The 16117-nt window shown below is 40.1% G+C and overlaps 1 long non-coding RNA gene across 1 annotated transcript in view; it reads left to right on the top strand.

The window, feature by feature from the left end:
* Nucleotides 1–5090: 5090 nt before the first annotated feature.
* Nucleotides 5091–16117, top strand: part of LOC143164263 (uncharacterized) — a 35843-nt gene continuing 24816 nt past the window's right edge. The window contains exon 1 of the long non-coding RNA XR_012996042.1: nucleotides 5091–5227. This is a non-coding gene — a long non-coding RNA (uncharacterized LOC143164263). The remainder of the gene's footprint in view (nucleotides 5228–16117) is intronic.

Genomic DNA, 16117 nt, shown 5'->3' with positions numbered 1-16117 from the left:
GCTGCCAAAGTATTGCTGTAGCCTTGGGATGGGATCATGCAGCATAAACCGGTATTCAACAGGAAAGGAAAATGCAGAAAAATCTGAAAGAGAAGTCAAGAAGACTCAGTTTGAGCAGTTTAAAAATTTAAAGAAGGTATAGCATTGAAGATGATTAGCAGGAACAGAATGTATTGTGTTGCTGATGTAGGATGTGAGAAATATTTTCCCATTGCCTGGTTCCTACCTGAATGCAGCTGTGCTCATTACCAAACAAAAAAATCAGTTTAAACTCAGGCTCTTTGACACTAACCTTGATTCCTCTATCATGAAAATGGCTGAAGATATTATTTAACTGGAAAAGGCCAGAGGAATTATTTTCATCTCAGTACTTGGTTTCACAGGGAACTTTCGGCAGTGAATACATTTAAACAGCCTGAGAGGGAGGAGGAATATTACAGGAGGCAACTATAGTCCAGCTATAGACTGTGTTCTCAGGGTGACACTCACTAATAACTGGAAGAGGTACAAAGCCTCTGGTGGAAAACTTCAGTGACACGTAGCGTCTTTGCAGGGGTACGTTATCCATGCTACCCTTGATGGCCTACAGTATAGTTGGATAGACAGCTTACATGATTTTTTTTCTACCAGTTTTCAATGGTTTCTTTGATGGAGAATCCGGGAAGGTAGTTTCCATCTTGCTTCAATATTGGTTTTAGCAACAGGAAGGATTTTACTGTCTAAAATATTAAACAAGTCTTCAAATATTAAACAGTTAACATTCTTCTTTTAGTTGTTAAAATTTGTATTGGAAGGACCTGGAAGCCATGGTGCAGGCTGTATGTGTGGAACAGGCGCCGCTGGAGCTGGCTCTGCTCTGCAGTACATGCTCAAAAGCCTCCCCACCCCTCGCCTCTTACAGCCTCATGCTCCACACAAAGGGAAGAGCTTTCCTTTCAGAATATGTGACTTTGCTATCGATCTTGTAGGAAACAAATCCATGCCAATGAGCCTAAAGGGCCAGGCTGATCAAAAGAATAATAGGCAGGTTGATGTTGAGGGTTTCTTTTTCCCCTTTCTGTTGCAGTTTTAACTAATGTGATTCATTAAAGTTAGAAGGTAGATAAATGACAAAATCTAGTTTCGGTGATAACTTCTGGGGGCTAAATGCTATCCCTGTTCATCCCCTATGCTGAAAACAAAGGATCAAATAGAATAGCATTGTGAAGAGAGAGATAAAAAGAGTTAAAGGTGTTTAGAGGTGAGGTGTCCTCACCCTCCCTCTGTCTCCTTGGCATTGCCCATGAGGGTGTGCAACTGCAATCATTGTCACCAGTGAACTGCATGAGCAGCTGGTCACCCTCCTTCCAAGAAACGATGGGGAAAAAAAGTCCACTGAGTGTTTGCAAACCCAGCTATAGAAATCATGTTGTTTGTCTGAGCCCAGCTGCAGACCCCAGTTTCTGTTGCTGCGGTGTGATGGTGGTACAGTACAGAAATGCCCCAAAGCTTTGTTTTCCGACTGCCACCGGGCCGCTGAGCTGCGGCAGTTCTGCTGAACTTCGTGTCAAAGCCATCCTCTGAAATGGGATAAGAAAGTAAACATTCCGCTCCAAGTATCTGTATTTCTAAGGGGGAAATGACATTTCATAAATACTCAACTATGCTTTTCTCAACATCCAGTTTTCTATACTGCATTCATTTCTCAAATCTACTTACTCAGTTCAGAAGACTGAAATGTTAATCTAACAAGTCCTGCAGTTTTATAAGCAGCATGTAGCTTTTCATTTAATCTGACAGTTGCATTTAAATGACCCTATAGCTTTAAGGCATTGAGGCAACCGTTATTTCATTATAACATTTCTATACAATAATAAATAATTCTATGCATGATAACTCTTGAAAGGAAATAACGTGCATATGGTATGGCTAGTATCAACTGTTGAAACAATGTGTGCTGTTATGAAAATTTGTCTACGAGCACCACAGGAAACCTCTATTCCCAGAGGCCAGATATCAGCTGTGCAGTAAAACTGAGCTGTTCCTCATGATAGTTTACTATTTCCCTCATCTGCAGAGAAGCGGGCTTTTTGACCTCTGCATCGGGACTGTCAGCAAAAAAAATCTAGTTAATGACAGTTCTGGTAGATTTTAGCATTTGCAATTTTGGAGCCAGCTAAGACTGTTCAGTGCACCACTGAGCAGTTGTCAGTTGTTAATCAGCCGAAGTCAATTAGTGTTCTTGCTATGGATTTGTTCAGTGTATGACAGCACTGGATGGCTCTATGGGACCAGAAAGCAGCTGAAAAATGGGAAAGAAACATTTCTAGCAATTCCTTGGTTCTGTGCTTCAGATTCAGGACACTTTTGCAAATTTTCATCACAGCTTGTAAACTGAAAGTTTTAACCAGTCCCAATCAGCCATTTTATTTAGCCTTCCAAAACTACTGCAGTAGTTTTAGCCTGCAGAAGAGGAGGCTGAGGGGAGACCTCATCGCTCTCTACAACTACCTGAAAGGAGGTTGTAGCGAGGTGGGGGTCGGTCTCTTCTCCCAAGTAACAAGCGATAGGACGAGAGGAAATGGCCTCAAGTTGCGCCAGGGGAGGTTTAGATTGGACATGAGGAAAAATGTCTTTCCTGAAAGAGTGGTGAAACATTGGAACAGGCTGCCCAGGGAAGTGGTTGAGTCCCCATCCCTGGAGGTATTTAAAAGACGAGTAGATGAGGCGCTTAGGGACATGGTTTAGTGGGCATGGTGGTGTTGGGTCGACGGTTGGACTCGATGATCTTAGAGGTCTTTTCCAACCTCAATGATTCTATGATTCTATGATTCTACTGGTCAAAAGCACAGGGTAGTTGGTTTATCCTCAGAACGGTCACCTTTAGTTTTGCACTCAGGTGTAACCTGCTGGGTAAGGGATCACCCAGTAGGTGAGCGTGGGACCACCCCAGTGCTCGCAAAACACCTTTGCCTCAACACGCTTTTGGTCCGGTCATCTATTGTCGCTGGGAATAGACTAGTCCTGGGTGCTACTGGGGAATGTGAAGGGAGTCCTACACATGGAAAATGGGCAATAAGGGCAAAAATAACTCCTTTTTGTGAGAACAAAATGCTGTGCAGGGAAGTGTGGTGTAACCTCGTCTGAGGTCTTAGCTGACCTTCGAGCCCAAGGTTGGACTAGAGACCTCCTGAGGTCCCATCCAGCCTCAGTTATCCTATGCTCCTAGGAAGGTGGGAGGACAAGGACAATTCATGACTTTCTGAAACTCTAAGAAGAAACATTGTGTTGAGTCTTAAACAAAATGCAGGTTGTTGTGTTTCTTCATCTCAACTTTCCCCTTCCAGAGCAGCACACAACTCAAATCAATTACCTTAATTCCTTCTTATTTTTAAGAAATGAGCTTTCATGTTTATAAAAGTTGAAATTTTGCTTTAAAGGTTTTAATTTTGTTTTAAAGTTCATCCATTTCTCTCAGGAGATGTATTCCACAGAGCGCTGAATATATGCATGTACACAAACAATGGCGATTCATTAACTGGATAAAGTGTGGGGACTTTGGTCTGTTTTGTTGACACTTCCTTTCATATGGAAAATCCAGTGCCAAGTTTTCATCTATTCATGTTGTGTCACCTCTTGTAAAAGTCAATATGTCACTATTTTCTGTATGTCAGCTGAGACTGATGAGAGTGCTGACTTTAAAGACAGGTCAGAAAGGCATTGGGAAAAAAAAGGAACAACCTTTGCTAAAGCAGAGTGATGCTAAATGTCACAGAACAAAGATTTAGATGCAATTTAGAGAGCTGACATGCAAAATGTGTACACTGTGGAGTTGAGAGACTTGGTTAAAATGTAACAAAATCTGCGATATTATACCCAGATACCTTATTACTTCCTCATTCTCCTCCAAAGGTCCAATATATCTTTTAAGGCACTAAGATCTCTTTTACCAGTATTGCAGGTCTGCATCACCTAGTGCAATACTCAGCGGCGTTTTGCAGACCGTTGTTCAGCCTTCCCCATCAGTTGGAAGTGTATCTACTTGTGTCCATTTCAGGATATTCTCTCCTTTTTCGTTAGCCCATTATCCCCGAATGGATTCAGACTAAAAGTTTGGCTTAAAGCTGCTTTTGGCTACCCAGACCGTCATTAGAGCAGCCTAAGGAGAGAGCAGAGGCACCGACTGGAAGGGCTTCAGAGCTGGGAATTCTGTGCTGGCGTCAGTCCCATTTCCATTCCCTGGCTCTTGCTATTTTTTAAAATTCATGCGTTATCATAAGTGCAAAGTACTACAGAAATCTATACTGTGGCTTGCCTTTAACACGCAAAAAGTTTAGTCTGACAGCTGAGCTGAAAGTCTTATTCATACAAGTAATTGTCATCACAAAGACCTATCCTCCCTGCAGTGAATGGGACGGAGGAATTAGGATGCAGATATCTCTGCCTGTCACTCTCTAGAGGTCACTATTTTGGATTGATGAATTGTGAACCAGAGTATCTGCCTGTGTACAGTTTAAGACCTGATTTTTGTCTGTTCTTTCCTGTGACCTCTATTGTTATGCCCGTATTGTTACTTCAGTGCTGGAAATCAAAGGCAACCACAGACTGAAAATACTGTGAGCAAAAAAAAAAGAGCTTTAATAACTTGGTCTTACCTTTGCATTTCAAAGGATCTGTCACACCATTCAAAGAGCCACACGTTTTTAAAGATAATGCCACCTACACTAGAGACACTATTTTATTCATACCAAAAATTATTGATTCTTTAACAGAATTCAAGTGAAAACACAAGTGAACTAGATACTCTCCATTCCAGCAATGTGCTGTAGAATCCTTCAGTTCTAGGTCACTTGGTTTTATATATATATTCTTTTTTTTTATATATATATATACACACACACACATGTATATACATAAAAGTATACAGCCAAGCCTGGAAATGACAGAGAAGCATTGCTACCCAGGTGTTCGGTGCCCAGTGTGAAATGAGTTGGCTGCTTTCCTCTGTGCTTGACAGCGACCTGTTCCCATCACAGATCTGTCATCACAAGTGTCATGAACTGACAGCATCTCTGCAGGGAGGCTCGCGGGTCGGGAGAAGACACGCTGGATCCTCTTGCTTCTCTCAGATGTTCCCCTGGTTTGAACGACTCGCACGGAGGATACAAAGCTGGGCTCCCTCCTGGAAACACGCAAGTGGAGGTCTTCGTCGTGGGCCCTGAGGCAGCTGGAGCAGCTTTCTGGTCAGGTATGTCCAGTTTTCTCGTGCTGAGGTATCAGACAAATTTCCTTTGCTAACTGCTTTCCAGGGCATCTATTTCTCTGAGTACTCAGGACTTTTCTCAGATTTACTCACAGGTCTTTGTGCTCACAGAGAAAGCGTCATTATTTTACAAAGGTTTCCTGGATATTAATGTATGATTTTATGAGATCTTATTTATAGGAGGATGAAATGAAATGAAAGCAATAATTCTGTCATTTCTAGTTCTATGCTGCACCTTTTTTGGAAAGTATGACAATAAAGTAATCCTGTCAAAACCATTTAAAACTAAAAGATTCTACATCTAGCTTCTTCCGATATTCCAAGCTGCTCCTGGGGAACTTCGAGGACCATGTATCCAAGATTTTAAGAACTTTGATCAGCACAACAGTTTGAATAATTGTGAGTGACAGCCATAATTATTTAAACTATTGCACTGTGTAGCCCCACCTCCCCTTTAATGGTTCAGGGAAGAATATATGTGTCGTATTAGCATAAATTTAATTTACTGTCTCATATAAAATGCAAGTCAATAAGGCTTTAAGTAGCATTCATTTAGTTTTTAATGCAGGGCAAGGATTCTTACCAAGGGTGAGGGATAAACAAATCAACATAAATCTACAAGTAATTTGAATTCATCTATGAAGATAGAGCACAGTCCTTCGACGTGTCCCCTTTAGGGGTCTGGCTGATGCTGTTTTAGGAATTCTAAACTGCTTGTTCTCTACCTGCTAGTTTTCTCAAATGTGACGTGATGCAGACCCCCTCAAATTCTTTGCTAGAAACCCTTATTTAAATGCATTTTGAGGTCAGCTCTTTAGCAATGCCAGTGAACACTAACTGAGCGTGTGAATTCCCAAAATATTTTCAATCCAAGACCAAGATCTGGCTTCTGCTTTAAAGGCTGACTGATATCTTAACTCACCAGTGGATGATCCATTTACTTCCTTGGGACAATTACCCACCAGCAGCTATGACAGCTATGGGTGTCAGCAGCCAGCACCATATCAACATCTCAGAAGTCTGTAGCCTTCAACACTCAAACCACCCCTGTAAAACACTGCTCCCCTGTACACAAAAGCTCCCCTCAGAGCCTTGTTTTCTGGCAAGTCTGGGAAAATAAACAGGCTTTGAAGTATGCCCTGAAAGTCTTTCCAAACTGTAAGTCAAGTGCGACTTTCTAAAAGATGACAAGAGTTTAACGTGATTCCCATGTTTATATATATATATATATATTAAGTCAGAGTTCTTTATTTATCATAGGATTTGAGAAACAAAAGTCTCCTGCTTTTGATTGCCTGGGAGAAAACATTTTACAGATGCCTCTGTAGAGTTCTAAGGCTTGTTTAAAGCGATCTACTTTTTTAAAGATGGAAGTTCAAGGGAAATAATTTCAAAGAACCTCAGAGGAGAGAAACCGAAGTTGGCATATCTTCTCATTTGTATATTCTTTAGCTTTTATTTGAAGGAAGAAAAAGTCTTGTTGTTTTGTATAGACAGAAGAACCGAGATGGAAATTGCCAAAAATTTAAATCAGCTCCGAAGGAATGAAGACTTGTTCTATCACCTGCTGAAATCAACGGGGTATTGCCTTTGCTTCATTTCAGAACTGGACCTGGACGTAGATAATGCAAATGGAATTGTAAGCAGAGGTTAAAGGCAGAATATGATGGTTAAACCTCTTAAACCTCACCAGCTCTCTATTAAAGATGCTATTCAAGGCAAGGCATTTGAATAAAATCTCTCTAAGAAACTTCAGCAAGACTAAAATGTTTATGAAAAATGGTGGAAAAGTGTTCTTTTGTTCATTTTCTTACCAGTTTTAACTATACATTACCATCTGTGTTCGAAGTACCGTTCTGTCTTTATTAGCCTTTTTTTGAAGGTGATGGAAATGCCTAATAACATCTAGGAGATTTTCTAGAACTGGAGGATAATTTCTAGTTGCAACTTGTTTTCTTAATGTACAAACAGCTTTTCTGGAACAGAAGAAGTCAGAAAGAGCATTCTGCAATCCCCTTCACCAGGAATCACTCAGCCTTTGAAACAGACACTTTGTCTGGGAGTCTGTTGCTTCTCTTCAGGTCTCCATTTAGAAACAAATACTGCAAAAAGGCTACATCGTTACTGAAAAATGTTTATTTTATTCATCCACTGAAAAACATAACCTGCAACAACAGCAAGAGACTTTATAAACAGTCTGCAAGAGCTCTCTGGTCATTTTTGCTTAGAACTTCATCTTCAATTATTATATCATATTGAACTCACAAAAATAAGAAAAAGCTTTAATTAATTAAAATAAATAGATTGATAGCCTTTCATTTACCATTGGCATGCTTACACTTCCCTGAACAGCACCTCCTGAACTGTTCACAGCAATATGACACAATAATTTCAAATAGGATAAAGTGATTATATTATGTAATTTAGAATACAGTTGCATCATGGGAAAGCAGATTATCAGACAAAATGGTGTGTCAGCTTTATTCAGGAGAAAAGAGAATTGTATAGATTATTTTTCCTTCAGATCTAATATCTGTTGTTCACAGTAAGTGACTGTATTTTCTGCTTGGTCATAGTTAATTTTCTTTCTTTTTTTGACATATCTTCCTGATTTTCATAAAAATACCCTGTGTTGTTATATTATCTATAAACTCAAGTTCTGTTTTAAAATAGACTATCAATTTCATTTATTTGTGTCTTTATCTAGCTCCATTTTGTTTCCCAACATATTTAGGGCTCAATGACTTAAGAATCCTCTCCAGAATGCTTAAATGAAAGCATTTGACAGCTCATTTTAGTCCTCTCTAATCTCATCTTCTCCAGCCTGCACATAAGATCTGTGCTCCTCCGTACCTCTTGTCTAAGAGCCTGGACCAAGCCAGACCCTCTCTGGATTTAAGTCGTTGAAAGGCAACAGTGGTATGAAGCGCCTTTGACAAACATGCAGTAATTTATGATTATGATCATAATAGCAATTTAAGAATGATGTTTCCAAAGATCATCCTTAACTAGTCTACTGAATTGTATCAGCAGACCAACATCCAAAGAGAATGTTTTTGCTTAGTGTCCTCACTGCTTACTGTCTTTCTGACTCTCATACTTACCAGCTTGCCCTCTTGCATTCGATGTTTGATCAATATTATCAGAAACCTGATCTGGCTGCCATTGAAATGACTGCAAAACTTTCTTTGTTTTGACTGGAAACATGACCAGGCTCAGATTGTTGTCTTTTAATTAGCAAGAGGTTTTAAAGATGAGTCTCATTATATCTGGCTTCATCTGATCTGCGTAGAGACCTTTTCTGGTGCAGTCACGGCCGCATTTCAGAACTTCACCAGTGCAGAGGAGAGCCCTTTCCATGGGGGAAAAAGGAGCAAAGCAGTGGAAGAAAAAAACAGCCAGCTCCGAAGATGTCCCAAGAAGAACAAAGAATACAACTAATTAGATTACTTTATGGCAGTGTTTAATCTTTTCAAATGAATTGAGATCTATTTTCCATCTCCCTTCCCTGGTGGTTTCTCTGAGCTATACAACATCAGTGTATTCTTTGTAGATGTTGTTCCCAAGACTGAATAAAACCCTTGTGAAAATGTCTAACCATCAGACTTTGCTAATCCACTTTTGCAGATTAATGTCTAAACTGAACTGTAGTATCTGTCCAGCAAGAGTACCTAGCATTCTCTCTGCTGTTTTCAATACACCTTCATATAATCACTGGCCCCAAAGAAAGGATTAGTCTGTCATTTCTTAAGATTAAGTCATCTTCTTTAAATCCCTTTTCAATAAATCTTTGAAATTAAGACAAATGTTATAAATAAAGGATTTAATCAGCAATGTAGTTTTAGTGTTCATTTCCTTTTAGGTTGGGTTTGGTCTCTATGCTTTCTAAAGTCTGTGCAGATTATTCATTTTCTCTTGCAATCTTAATATCTCATCTATATGAAATATTTAAACTTTCAACATTTAATAATGATGAATAAGATCAAGATTGGAGCTTACAGCAACTTAAGGAAAATTCTTTCATTTCAGCCGGTGACGGCCTGAGAGCATTAAAGTTATAAAATCAACATTCTTCTGCTTCCTTTAAGGTAATATTGTGGCTGCCCCTTTATATTGAAATGTATCTTTTTTTAATGTTCTTATCGTATTTCAGACTTGCTGACTAAAAGATCCGAATTTTGCCTGGTCAATTTGCCTATAAAACATCGTTCTTTAGGTTGTTTTTTCTGAGCTCTGGGTTTAGGAGTGACCTCAGGTCTTTTGGCTACACAGTTGAGCAGAGGATAGAAGCTGTGTCCTGCCTGCGAGCCCCACGCAGGCTTCCCCAACAAAATTATTAAAAAGACTACTTACTGAATGTGAGGAAGGATTGAACGACAGTGATCAGAGGAAGAACTGAAGAATCTATAACAAGTGCTTCTCAAAGCCTAATCTTTTAAACATATTTTAATGTGCCAAAATCTAAAAGCTTTCTAGTGTCACCGTTACTCCTTTTTAGTTTCACCCCTTTCTCTCCGAGTCAATTTTGAACTTCCATAAGACAGATATACACGTAACTATAAGAAGTGGTAATTCTCTCCTTGTGATTTTTGCATTCAGATGTATTGTAGTGGATGATAATAACATACATTTTAGTTATGGGATGTTCATTCAAGGTGCATACTTTTCCAAATGACATATGCAATTTGAGGATTTTATTAGTTTGCTTTCCCCGATACTCCATACCGAGGATAACGCACCCAATCGCCGCCAGATGTTTCTGCCTCTTAGGAAAAAATATTAAGTCATTAACAGTTTTAATTTTTGCCGTTTCTTTGACTAAGTACATATTTTTTTGTTTGGATTTATAAGTTAAAGCATGCTTTCTCGTTCTTTATTCAAAAATTTGTCCAAGTCATTGATCAAATTCCATCTCTGTCTTGTTTCCGTCCATGCTTTGAGTTAGTTTCTCAACTTAATTACCCTTTATACATGTGTTTGTTTATTATTTTCAATTTTTTCGTTAATGAGCACATCATCATTAAAACACCCACATAAGCAAAGCTAGAACAAAAGAGTTCAGTGATTTGAGGAACACGAATGGGTTTCACCTCTTCTCTTTTCTCTCTTCTCTTTCCCCTCTTCCTTTCTCCTCTTGTCCTGTTGTGCTTGTCCTAGCTCTTCGTGAAATGCCTGAAAATAGATCATTATGCCAAGATTCTGATTCTCCTTTTCAGCACCTCAAAACTTTTTAAAGGTAAAACATATGTAGGCACTGAAGGTTGTTCCTTTAGAAGAAGCCTTCATTATTACAGCTCTGAGGCAGAAACACATCGTAGAGTTTACATGTAGTTTTAGTTTCTCGTTTGTTCTGCTTTACCTTCATTTCAAATTGGGAATGTAAAAATAGCAAATGTCTTCATTTTGTTTATGCTAATTTCATCACTATGTAGGGCAAACTTCTTCCTGGTTTCATGGCTTCATTTTAGATCTTATTCAACATTTTCGTGTTTGATCTTTTTTGGTGAATAACAAAAGTAGCTTTGGTGACACTCTCTCTGTTCCTTACTGTATGCTATTTAATAATTATCATCATGTGGCTTTTCTGCAGTTGTCTCAGAAAATGTGCGATGGCCAACATACGCGTCAGAACACCACCACCAAAATGCTGAAATGGGAACATCCTGGAAGGCATTCCCTGTTCTGGGAATGTTCCTTGTCCTCCCTCTGCTCAAAGGAGCATTGGAAAAAAAAGAAAGAAAAGATGTCTAAAAGTTTCCTTTATTTCTTTTTTTGGTAAACTCTGTTTCTCCCTGCCTGGCAGGAGGGAGAAGCGGCTAATGTCTCCCTGCTGAAAGCATTAACTGATTGCATTGTTGCCTGAGCACAGCAGCTGTCCTTATACATTTAGACTCCCAGTGACAACAAAATTAAGGCAGCCTCCCCTTCTGTCAGGCAATAAAATTATTTTCTCAACTTCTTTATTTCTTCTGAGAACTTCTTAGTGCCTGCCTTTCTATGACTGCAGTGAGACGCTACATTCGAACCGATCATAATGAAGGGGAACTTTTACTCAGTGTTTTCTGGAAAGGCAAAAGGAAAAACAAAAAATAACCCAGATTCCAGTGTGCCCTGAGGACTGATTTCCCCCACTTTTCCATTTGCTTTAGGTTTGTTGATGTGAGTGGGTGTTTAAACTCATTTACGCCACCAGTGCTATGCTTGGTAATTGCCCATTGCTTTCTGGTATCTGATTAAATGGATCTTGCTATGGCACCCATGGCAAAGCACAATTCCCTGGCAAGGAGGAAGGAGGATGCTCCTGCATGGTCTTAACTATTTAATTTTTGAGTCTGGAAGGGTCCTAAAGCTTTCTGCTTGAAACTAAATCAGTATCCACACATTTCTGGCAAGCTTTCTGTGTGCCAGTGTCTTCAGCATACCTTGGCAGGCTGAGGGCTCCCAGTTGAGAGTTGGAGCCAAATGCCATCTGCTCTTGCAGTCCCATGGGGCTGTGTAACATGAGGAGGGTAACCAGGCCGTCGGATGTCCTGCAACGACTGTGCTGGTCTTCTGCTACTGCTCTAGGCTCTGTCAAAATCGATCTAACCAGGCAATTCAGGATTTTCCGTTCAGATCTGCAGAAGGCACCTCCCCGCCGGCTGCAGCGCCGGTGGTGTCGGGGAGGCAGACCAGGACGCAGCACGTGGGGAGCAGCCCTGGTGCGGGCTCGGACTCATGAGGCAGCTCAACCAGCCCCGTGGTGCTTTTCAATGATTTTATACCTATGTTTTTCAAGCCCAAGGGCTCACTCTTCTGACTCACCCGCAGATTTGGGCATTTTTTTTCTTTTTGCCCTTTGTACCAGACGATAAAGTGACAATCAAGCCGTCTTCAAAAGACATGTAAAAGTCCCACATAGTTTCCCCTGCCAGGATCTTAAGATGACATGGAAGCATAACTTACTAAGAAAATAACTTTAAACTCAATCCTTTCCTCTTTCAATGACCTATTTTGGATACTTCTCCTTAAGCAGACATCCTACCTGCAATAAAAGAGCAATAGGAAATGAAGGTGTATCGCTGCTGCTGAATAGCTGACGTGTATTTCTATTGTGAATATATATCTGTATTCTCAGCTTCTGTTTTTATATGTATTTAAATTTAAATATGTATTGTTTTTAATGGGAAAATAACCCTTCAATCTTTTAATAACTGGTTTTGTCCAGTTCTGATTATGTCTCTTTACGTGCAGTTGCTAGTTCCAGCTCGATACTCTAAGAGCACCGACTCTACTATAACTTATAGATTATAGGGAAAAAAACTCCACAGTACTAGGCTAAATCATCCAAATTTGCCACAGCAGGATCCTTCACCTATTTTCTGAAACATTTAGTTTCATTTTTTCGTCTCGATCTGACCCTTGCAGCTCAGTATTGGTAATTAGCCCCCTGCTTCTTCTGCAGCTACTAAAAACTGGGGGAAAATAAATGTTTCCATTTTAAACCATTATTGCAAAGGCAGAGCTGTGGAACACTGGAGACTCACTCATGATGTAAGGGCAATTTTCATAAAATGACACTCAGGCATTTGGGTTCTAGTCTTCAGAATTAAGAACAGTATATTTTCTGTTTTTAAAAAATGAAAACTTGAGGCAGTGCTGTTTCTGTGGTTTCAGAGTATGAACTCGGCTGTTGAAATCTCAGCTGGAGATGCTATCGTCCTAAAATCCCTTCTAGAAAACCCTCCAATTTGAGATAATAAAAATTAGTATTAATGTAAGCAAAGTAAAAGTCTTTGGGAATGTGATTTCTTCTCCAGTGGAGAGTGGACCCAAAGGAAATGCTGTCTATATGGAATGATGGTCAAGCGATGAACTTTTAAAAAAATTGTTATTGTAGGAGGTCTGCAAAATGATTTACCATCACACATAGCCCTAACAGTACTTGAGCTTTTCGTAGCAGCTCCCTTGATAAAATATCCTTCCAATTACTGCATCTATGCCACTCAAATCAAAATTAAAGTTTAAAAAATCTAGCAAAAGGTTAGATCAGCTGCTACATGGTTGTTTAGATCTGAACTTTCTGCAGACAGATACAATTAAGCAGATATTTCATTAAATCAGTAAATATCAAAATCGGGCAAGAATTTACCGAAACCTCTAAGGAAGTATCGCACCTTGCTAGCTATGAATCTGCTACTCTGCTTCTTGTTCAACCTATGGATTTAAATTTAAATCCTGTTTTCCTCTTTCTACAAGGAACATATTAGAACAGAAGTTATCAACTGAGAACCTAATCCTACAATGACACCATGTCCAACTCACCCAAATTTCTTATGAAATTTGATGGTTTTCTTTAAGCTTCAGCTGCTTGTATCAACCAGTTGTATAAGGAGCTCAGCCTTTCATTCATTTCAAGAAGCGTATTTCTGACAGGCAGGATTGAGGGTTTGGGTACACACTGAAGGCTGAAAAAGCCCCACATATATAACTTAAAATTATATCCCATTCTGGGTAGCAATTATGATTTTTGAATGCATCCACCCAGAAATAACTGGTTGCATTCAGTGAAGGCGCTGATGCTCGTTGCATGGAGCTGCAAAGGAGCGTAGTAGAGATGAAGGGCAGCACACCCCACCCCACTGACAGCCGAAGGTATGGAGAGGTTTTCAGAGGAGACTGAAAGAACTACCGGAGAAATATGGAGGATCTTATGGTGTCCACTGGCTTCGTTGGAAAACTCCGGCTCCAAACAAGCACAGCAGCTTCATCGCTCCCCGATTCCCCCGTCTCTCTCTTCTGTGCTTCTTACGATTCTCAGAGATTAACTTGGAAATAACATTGCCTTTTTGTGTGTTTTTATTGAGTTTCCCTTTTCCTATAAAGGTTTTATCTACTCCACTGTTGACTTGATGCCATTCCGCTTCAGAATTTCTACTCAACTTCGACTTCTCTTGCAGCACAAAGGCAACCTGAGAGCCCTTAAAGACATCATTAAAATTTTTATTTCCATGCCTTTCAAAGCCCCTGGAAATACATGTTGTATTACATGCCATTGTTGTAAATAGCACTTCTCTTAATGCAATAATCTCGGTCTAATCTTCCAGTGGTATGACTATGCTAAAAGGAAGGCTGAAAGAGATAGATGCTAAATAAATTAAAACGAGCTAAGGGAAGATGCTTTATAACCCTAGAAATATTGCAAGCATTATTTAAAGTAGTTAATATTTTTACAGCCTCGTGAATGCTAATCTCTGGGAAATCTCAGGTAGCAAATATAGTTTTAATTCTCAATTTTAGTTATCACAATCTGGAACTGTAAATTAATTTCAACACTATAAAAAGTAATAGAGACGTTTATTTTCTTAAGCAATCTGGTTTATTCAACTGCAGACTAAATCTGAATTAATGGTCCTGGTATGCTGAATAAAAAATTAGTAATAATGTGAAATGCACGTAACGTTAATATCTACTGGAAGAGTTATAATGCTGGGGTTCAAATTTTCCTCATTAATATACTCCATTACTATTAAAAAAAAGATACTGAACTTTCTATCTGGCACTTGAGTGCTTTTCTGGTGACTTCTTTATGAAAAAATGACACATTTTGCAGTATCACTATAGCCTAAGTGTACTTCATACTTTTGGGGATGCATTAAACGTAGAATTATGGTGCCTGTTGTTTTTGTATAACCAAGAAGTAGCCTAAGGTAAAACCGTAGAAAAGTCACTGGATGTGACATCCAAACTTCAGGTCTGGATAGATGAAAGAAGTTGCGAAGCCCTTCTTTTAGTCATAAAAAATGGAAACAATTGGGATCAGCAATGAAACCCCAATGCTGGGCAATGAAAACACCCTGCTGTTCAAGAGCCGTTGGCACTGCCCTGTCCCAGAGAAGTTTCTTTGATTATGGATTGAGGGCTGGTATGGATCTGCATGTATGTTTGCAGAGGTGCCAAGAGAAGAGACAAGAAGCAGCCCAGAGGAGTGCACGGCGGGACCGAAAATACGGTCAAGAAAGAAAGTGGAGAGGATTAGAGGCTATGGGAGGTACATGTGGAGCTGTGAGAAAAAGTAGCTTCCAGTGTTTGATCCTGTTGTGCGTCAGAAAGCAGCACTGCTTTTTATATTGTTTTTTTTTCCTTAAGTGATAAGGTATTGCCAAAGAGGTATCTTGCCTGGTTTCGCTCCCTAACAGAAGCATCCCACAAGACTTTTACTGTCCCTTGACTCACTCAGACTAAGTTTATTAATGAAATAATTTTCCGGCAGTAGCCAGGCTATAATGGTGTTCATCTCAACGTAGCTCTGACGACTGCATTCAACAGAAGTGTCCGAGTGCGGTGGGGTGGTGTTGGCCCTGTGCAAACAGGAGGTGGGGTCAGCAGCCTGGTTCCTTGCACCGAGCCCCCACAGTGAGCTCAGCCCATCCGTGTCTCCACTGGGCCCTTCGTGCTCAAAGGTTATTTGAAAGCCCTTACAAACCCGAGGCAAATCGCTCTGTACTTGTGGCATTAAACAAAAGTCAAAGCAAATAGCAAAGCAAGAACGAACTTTTTCTCTAGCATTAAAGATGAACATCTTTGATGTGTGAGCTTGCAGAAAAACCTGTCCCATCCCTGTGGATGCCCAAGGGCTGTCCTCCTCCCCAGAGCCAGACCGTTAACAGAGGGCGATGTCGGAGGGCTGTTGGTTCTTGGTTTGTATTTTGTAAATGTGGTGAGAGGGGATGGAAGTGGTGCTGGGCACTTGCCGATGCATTTGCTCTGGGAGCAGCTGATGCCCCAGACCGGAGCCAGGGAGGGTGCTGGGGGAGGCTGGGCTGGGCTGGAGGGCAGGGCGGCAGCCTGGGACAGTGGTGACAGCTTCTTCTGCTGAGAACATAGCCACCTCCA

The sequence above is a fragment of the Aptenodytes patagonicus genome, chromosome 8 (genome assembly GCF_965638725.1).
Source record: "Aptenodytes patagonicus chromosome 8, bAptPat1.pri.cur, whole genome shotgun sequence".
NCBI lineage: Eukaryota > Metazoa > Chordata > Aves > Sphenisciformes > Spheniscidae > Aptenodytes > Aptenodytes patagonicus.
The sequence above is the reverse complement of the archived record's forward strand: the minus strand, read 5'-3'. Positions and strand labels throughout refer to the sequence as shown.